The sequence below is a fragment of the Hetaerina americana genome, unplaced genomic scaffold (assembly GCF_022747635.1).
Source record: "Hetaerina americana unplaced genomic scaffold, ioHetAmer1.1.p SCAF_12, whole genome shotgun sequence".
Lineage (NCBI taxonomy): Eukaryota > Metazoa > Arthropoda > Insecta > Odonata > Calopterygidae > Hetaerina > Hetaerina americana.
In genome coordinates this window covers 113,547-121,589 of record NW_027286292.1, presented here as the reverse complement: position 1 = coordinate 121,589, position 8,043 = coordinate 113,547, and the positions used below count along the sequence as shown (strand labels likewise).

General features: G+C 37.5%; 1 long non-coding RNA gene across 1 annotated transcript; it reads right to left on the bottom strand.

The window, feature by feature from the left end:
• Positions 1 to 336: 336 nt before the first annotated feature.
• Positions 337 to 1,837, bottom strand: LOC139685842 (uncharacterized). The gene is made up of 3 exons (XR_011700235.1): positions 1,776 to 1,837; positions 956 to 1,153; positions 337 to 408 (listed from the first exon to the last, which is right to left on the bottom strand). It is a non-coding gene; the product is annotated as an uncharacterized lncRNA (long non-coding RNA).
• Positions 1,838 to 8,043: the final 6,206 nt, after the last annotated feature.

The following is an 8,043-nucleotide window of genomic DNA, read 5'->3' as shown; positions in this document are numbered from 1 at the left end:
CACTTATCCATGAAGGCTAGATTTCAATACCTTAAATTCCTTCTACACACAACCAATGAAATTTTTAAGGATCCATATTACTAACAAGTAAAGCAATGCGAAAAGCAAAATTACCTGCTCTCCAGATGGTACGCCTGTTGAAGATCTCCCTAGCGGATCAGGTATGCACTTCAGGTGCACTGGTTTTATTTGGGGTGTTTTGTGTGGCCCTGATGGCTCTTCCTCATTTGCCTTAGATCCAACAGGGCCAAGGCCAGTCATGGGCCGTCCTCCCTCTTCGACTGAGAGTCTGATTTTCTTCAAAATTTGTCCACTCCGGCTTATTTCATTACGTTTCTTCAAAGCTGAGGCTTTCGATATTCCGCTTATAGGATTTTTACCAGCACTTTTCACTTCCCCAATCAGCTTCTGTGTAAAGAACAGAATCTCCTCGCAATAACTTAAAAAGAAAATCTCGTGCACATATTAATGTAAAACAATATGCAATGTTTGCGGGATAAGAGAGATGAGAAGTCCATGGAATATCATAATAGGAACAGGGCCATTAATATCCCTGTGTTATTTAACTACTTACAACAACAAAATATTTACATCGCATCGCATACATTTATAATATCATGTAGACTAAAGAATCAGGTACAAGCTGAAAATAACTTAAAAAGAAAATCTCGTGCACATATTAATGTAAAAAAATATGCAATGTTTGCGGGATAAGAGAGATGAAAAGTCTGTGGAATATCATAATAAGAAAAGGGCCATTACTAACCCTGTGTCATTTAACTACTTACAACAATAAAATATTTACATCGCTAGAAATCTTCGCACACAAGGGAATATATATACGGTATTTTTATAATTTGCTTGCCCACTCAACATTTTATATATGCTAGGCATTTTTCTCAGTCGTTATTTTTCTACCAAGATAACTAACAATTTGAAAATTTATTCAACATACTTCCTTTTTTATGTGCACAGCACCACCTACTTTTTCCCCACTAAACAGCTTCCTTTCAGCATCATGGTCAGTAGACGGGCCTGCGCTTCCTCTTTCAACAAAGAGAGATTGTTTCCCTGCCGTGTTCTTAGTTCCGGTTACAGTACTAGCCACTGTGACACCTGCTGCAGGTGCTTTTGGCTGAGGAGCTTTTTCACCCTACAATTGTATATTAAATTAATAATCTTACAGCAATATTAATGCATTGGCACAAATCCACATGATACATTACAAATTCAGGGTAAAATTTAAAGGATGTTGCATCTCCATTTCTGAAGGAAACCACATAGTTACATTTCACTCAAGTTTTCTCAAGAAATGACCACACACAGTAAATACAAACAAAAAATGTGTACAACTGAACTTATGCAACTTGTGCCATTTTGAAAGTGAGTTCCCCAGGTCAGTGAAATGAGCATAAGATTGGTTTTTGTATGCAGATGCCTTGCTTGAACTGGCTTCTTTCTGGCAACTTCAAAACCTCACCTAGCTTCATATGAGTTACAACAATATACTGTTAGAAGAACATGGAAGATGGAAGGGTTCTAACCATGTTCATTGTAAGTGAAATTGGCCAAAATAATTCACTAGTGGGAGTCTCTTTCCCAGCCTTAATTTTTCTACTCCTTCCATGCCCTCTTTCTGTAATCCCTTTTGCAAGTCAGTCTCATGAACTTTGGATGTTTTGTTTTGGTTGCGAGATATCCATACTTTTCTTATATCACAAGTCATTATTCAAATTATAAATACTTGGTAATGGCATATATAAACTTTTACTTACCTGTGTTTTTGTGGAAATAATGGCATTACATGCCTCTATTTCCGTCAGGGCCTTGTTAAAACCTCTGATCCCATCTCTCTTTTTTCCATACCTCTCCTTATTCTCAACATAAGGAAACAAGTCTACGGAGGAGCAAAGTCCACTACAATGGAAAGATATATGCATTAAACTCTTGTACACTATGAAATGTTGGATTGATGATTGACTACCATAAAGCACATCATGCACAAGATAACACCAATTGACTCCCAAATTCAGTTTTTCGACCTCATATCACATAATTTAATATCAACTTATACCAGTTATGGCGGAAGGACTGATATAATCTGATCACTTGAATATGCTACAGGGCATATTAAAGAAATTACCCAATAGAATTTCAGCTCCATGTTATAATCATCATTGCTATAAATCGTTCTGTTATATCTGTTTAAACATACAGATATTGAGATTAAGCATAAAATATTTGATTGTTTGCTGTTATTACAAGCTCTTGGTTGAGTTCCTCACACTTTCACATTTGAGGGTTACCTACTTAGGATGATTGCATGCATCCTTTTCAGACCTTGTGTTTTTGTTTTGAAAAAAGATAATTTTTTCACACGAATGTCATTAATATGACAAAGTGGCCCTCTCATAACCACATAAAAATACCATATGCCTACACCAAGGTCAACGTGATTTTGGTTTAATACAATAGTAACAGGCGATATACAATTAATTATGTGTGCCTTGCCCAATCTGGGAGTTAATTGGCCTAAGGCATGGCACAACTCATTTCGGCTCCCCTACAGCGTAATTATTAAATACACCTTTGTGGACCCTACAGGTTATCAGCCAATGACAAAGAAGAGGGAGAGCATTGGCAAAGAGGAAAGAAGAGGCCATTGAAGTGTAATTGATACAGGGTGGAAGGTGTACTTATAAAATACACTTCAGATGTAAAAGTCAGGAAGTCTTCATTTTTCCTCTATTCCAGCATCTACCATAATTCTCCTACTTGATCGCCTATTTTTAAATTGTTACCCGATTTTAATTTGTCCCTAATTCGAATTTATCACCTATATTGTATAAGTCACCCATCTTGTGCATGTCACCCATTTTGACCAACATTGCATCCCCATCTTTAACACTAGCTTTCCCTGGTAAAAGTTAATGGTACCCTACTACTAGTTTAAAGGTGATTGCAGTTTTCAAAAACAAGAAGCTTTCTACATTTCTGAGACATTTACTTTTGACGTACACTTAATACAATTAATGTTCACATACCTCATTGTTAAAATGACTATCTTAAAGGAATTTTTTCAAAAATACAATTTACATATATAATAAAAATAGACCAGGGCATTTATTTCTCCTTAATACTAAACTGAATTACTAACAAATCCATTGATTACATAAATTTAAATGATTATCAGCATCCTTAGCATTGCCATTTTTCATTACGTGTATTTCTAATATGCCCATTATTTAAATCTCGAAAGTATATCTGATCCTATTTCATGCCAATTGTAACGCAGTATCTTCAGATTAAACTGCTGAATATGGGTATTTAAGCCAAGAATGAGCTATGAATAATGCACTTTCAATGGTATAGTAAATTGTGGTCAAACAAATGCATAATTAACAGCTAGTTCACGCTACATAGTTACCGGTCATTCGTCCCAAAAAAAATTACGGTGTACTTCTTCGTGTTTTTCTTGTTGGAGTTCTCGGGCTCCGGGACGACTTCAACCTTATCAAGATTAAACATTAATAATAAAAATTCAAATTGAGGGGTTACAAGTCATTGTAATTAGACATTTACCATGGCTGGCCAAGCGGGATAACCCCGTATTTTGGCGAAAACCAGTTCGCCACGATGAATTGGTTTAACCATAACCAACGAGTTAGAACAAATTCCAGAAGTCCACAATTCCAAGTTTTTCACTGTGACTACTCCAAAACGAATCCTCACAATGGCACAATGTATCAGATTTTCAAACGACTTAGTGGCTCCACCTGTTCACGTGGTACTTTCGATTCATATAAGGTTATTAACTTTCATTTCTCGGTAGGTGTAATAATATCAATTGTCACATTATTTTTTCCCTGGAAAATAATGAATAGTTGTAACATGTATACTTATTTTTAAATACATTTTCAGGAAACATAAAACTTACTATATTGCGCATGATTCATTTTAAAATTTTGAAATGTCCGGTACCTCAATCATGTAATTGGTGAATATACGGCCGAAATAGTTTTCCTATCTCGCCGGAGTGTGCAGAGTATTTTTACTAATTTGCCATTATCCACAATTCTTGTCCCGAGAAGGGGTGTCATTCCGGAAATTGAAGGTTTTTTGTAGGTTTCCCCGAGCAGCTTCCAGGTCGATGCGAGGCTTTTTCCTCAATTCTGTAAAAGTGTATATTTCGACGGTTTTCGCTATTTACGTAACTATTTTCACGTTCGTCGTTTTTAAGTGGTTCAATACGACAACTGCTTTTCGGGTGAGGGATAATTTCATAAAGGGACCGAGACGACTTGATATTAGGTTTAAGTGAGATTTTACCACGTTGTACTTTTCTCTTTCTCCGTGTGGGTTAACTTATTTCAATGTGGTTTTATTAAATAAACCAGTGCACAATGCATTACATATTTTCATTTTTTTATTTTCCCGCTGGGAACTATTTTTAACAAATAAATGACACTATGAAATTACTTGTAATTAGAAATATTTCTGGTGAAAAAATAAAAATGGCCAAAAGAAATTCATTTTTCTAATGATCTTGAATATTCCTATGGAAAATCAGCGCAGTCGCATAGAACATGACCACTGTGTAGGTGGTCAGGAAGGAAGTTAATTTGAACCAGGCCCACAGGAAGGCTAGGAAGTTTTTCACCACCGATCCCTGAAATAGATAAGGCAAGGGATTATCAATAAAATCTGTATTAGAAATCACTGGACTCTATGCCCACTAAAATCAAAAATAATTTCTGGAATACTAGGGACTTATTACGGTACGTTACGGTATCCAAACTACCAATTTATAACCACCACACCGCGCCACAGCTGGAGGCAGCAGAAACGGACGAAAGACGGCCTGCCGCCTTTACATCGCGCCCAGTTACGCTGCCTGCACCGCCAGACCCTCAGCCCCCAGGTGCTGCACCGCGCACACAGCGCGGCGAACGGACAACCCGATCTGAGAGACGCCTTCGCTTTCCGTCACATCTTGTAGAATTTCAACTATAATTTTCCCTTTATCTTTCGTTGTCTTGACTTCATTACCTAACCTGTCATGCTTCCACCACCTCTCCAACCTCATTCCTTGCCCGCGTCCCCTTTATCACCTCCCGTTTCCACCATTTTTCCAACGTCTTTTCTATACTATTCATAAGGAACTATAAAACAACCAAGGGGGTAATGTGGCGGCTCGACCCTTGAATCACCATTGAGCGCCATTACGAACGCGCCTTCGCCGGCAAGTGTTTTGGGTTCCGGCGTTCGCCACCAGGGCGTACCCACGCCGCCGGAGCCACTCTCGGACACACTCTCTCTGACTGGCTCTGGACCGTCACGCGCGCCGCCATCGTGGTCAACCAAAGGACGCTGCTTTCTTTTCTGGCTTCGCCACCGCACGGCCGAATATTTACTGAAAAATTACTGTTCGATCGCCTCATCAAGGCTGTAATTTGCTTAACACAATAAACATTGTTAATTGTTAGGAGGTGTCATCATTTCCACCGCGATACCTCATTCAACATTTATATAAATATATTCTACCAGAAGTTTTGTTTGTTAAGGTCCATAGATACATTGCTCGATTTACACAATCATTTCCTCCAGTTCACTCAATCCCTCACCATTAGAGAATGATATTTGATGCAACAAAACAAATGAATTTTTGTTCAATTAGTGCATTTTGCTTGTGATGGAAAAATACCTTCTCCATATCCCCAAAAATCAACAGGATGAAATAAAATACAATTTGGAAGTATCAAAATAAAAATTTGCATAACAGGCTCCAAAACATCACTACACTCAAGTGCCCATGGGCAACTATGTATAGGTGCATCAAATATTTGTCTTTCAAAAGTAAAAAAATATTGTCAAAAAATGAAAAGTTATGTGAAGGTGAAGACATACACGAATAATTTTAGAAGGGCAAATCACAATGGATAAATTTTCTCAAATGACAATCCTTTCAGACTAGCATAATTTCAGAAGCATCATTGACACAGCTGAAACTATAAGCCGCACTATAAACAGAATTAATTCTATTTGTGGGCACTTTCTACACCCAACATCAAAATGATATCAAGTGAACACTTTTCCCAACACCCAGTGGGGAACATGGATTTTTGGTTCCTGCCACACCGCTGAAGTTCAGGGGTATTTCAAAGGGTCAAGAAGGGGGATTTCTTACCTACATTTCCAACACAGCTAGAGTTGTAGTCACTGTATTGGAGTTTTTAGTCTCAGCTGTGTTTGATGCCAACTTTGGCTTTTGCCCTACCAGAGTAGATACTCATGGCATTGTATCTTTCAGCAATGGTTTTGCTGCTCTGATAGAATTTCTTCCAAGCTACAGAAATGTGCACCATTCTCCATTATCATCTTCTACTGTTTGGTTGTGCATCAGAGGTTCATGGCAATTTGGCTTAGTTTCACGTGGTGCAATTTCATGATATAGATCCCGTGTACCCTTAGCCTGACGTGACATATTTGGCTAAGCTCAACTCTTTCATCCTGTTATGATTACCGTAATGATCATATATAGCCTGGATAGCATTCAATGGATTATGAATAGTTTGTGAGGAATAAGGGGCGGCGAATTGCAGTGTATTATTCGGCAGTTGTAAAAATAAGATGCCTCAAAATTGAATTGGATATTTTATATTGCGAATGGCTTAATATAAATAATATTTACTTCACACTTCACATGATATTGGTTTCAATATTTATACAATATAGCAATGGTACAAAGTGATCAAGCGGTTCTAGCAAGCCTGTCCTGGCACAGAAACTATTCTCTCTGCATTGACAGCACCCAGGGGCAATTTTCACTGAGGGACTCATGAAAGTAATAATGTATTTGTCAAACCTATTCCAGTCTCTATCAGCAAAACAGGCTGACAGCATGGGTCTTATTTCGAGGCTTTCAGATTGTGAATATTACACACCATTGCAGTAGATTAAGTTTGGTTTAGCACACACTTTTAATAAATGGCACAATCATTTGGAGGAGGTGCAAAGATCTCAGTAGACCACACAGCCGCTCTTTCGACGGAGGCTTGACCCCAAAAATATTTTAATAACCTTTTCTAGTTATTGCATTTACGGGCATTCGCAAAACAAAGGCCCTACTTGCAGTCAAAATCACCCTTCAGAAAACCCATAAGCTCCTCCCCCTTTATTTTACCCTTCATGGAAGATCAACATACATTATTTCGTACTGACCATTACTCTAAGCCCAAAAAGACATCTACCATGACGACTCACATCACAATTTCCCACAATACGTTTCATCCAACCCAGCTGTCACTGGTCCCTGAAAGATGGCTCCAATATTTTTACCCCTTCCTCTCCAACTCAACATGCAGCAATCAAAAAACAATTGTTTAAGCATCAGAATTTTGTCGAAAGTTTCTTTTTTCAATGCCAGTAAACATTTTCTTCCTTTTGCTCCCTAATATGCCCACACCAACTTTGACTTTACCATCAGATTGTTTTGGAATTGGTCAGCGGACAATTTAACAACAAGTCTAGGCTTACACAAGTTTGTTTCGGTAAGTCCTCCAGTTTCACTGCAAAACATTTTTTTACATTTCCGAAAAATTAAAATGGCCAGAATGCTAAGTAAAAATTCCCAGGTCCATGTCACAACTCCTGAGTTTTTCATTAACTTTGCAAATGTTTAGACACCTTGAAATAAGGGTGGTAAACAGGTATGACAATAACTCATGCTCAAATAAGACAAAATGCAGTTTTAATAACAACCTTATCTCAATACAGATTCAAATATTCCACAAATACTAAAGATATAACAATTCTTATGTTCACTTTACTTAAAAAAAAGGCTTTAGAGTCCAAATGTTTCACTGGAGTAACTTTTCCAGTGCTTTTGGACCTGAATAAAAACGTCTTCAAAATCTCCTCCTTTACCTACATTTTAAAAAATATGTACTCTTGTGAAATTTAAAAGTATAAATTTAAAAAATAGTTTTGTGAATGTTGACCGCATTGTAATCTACCCGTAAACTTCACTGGGAATGTTTTCAT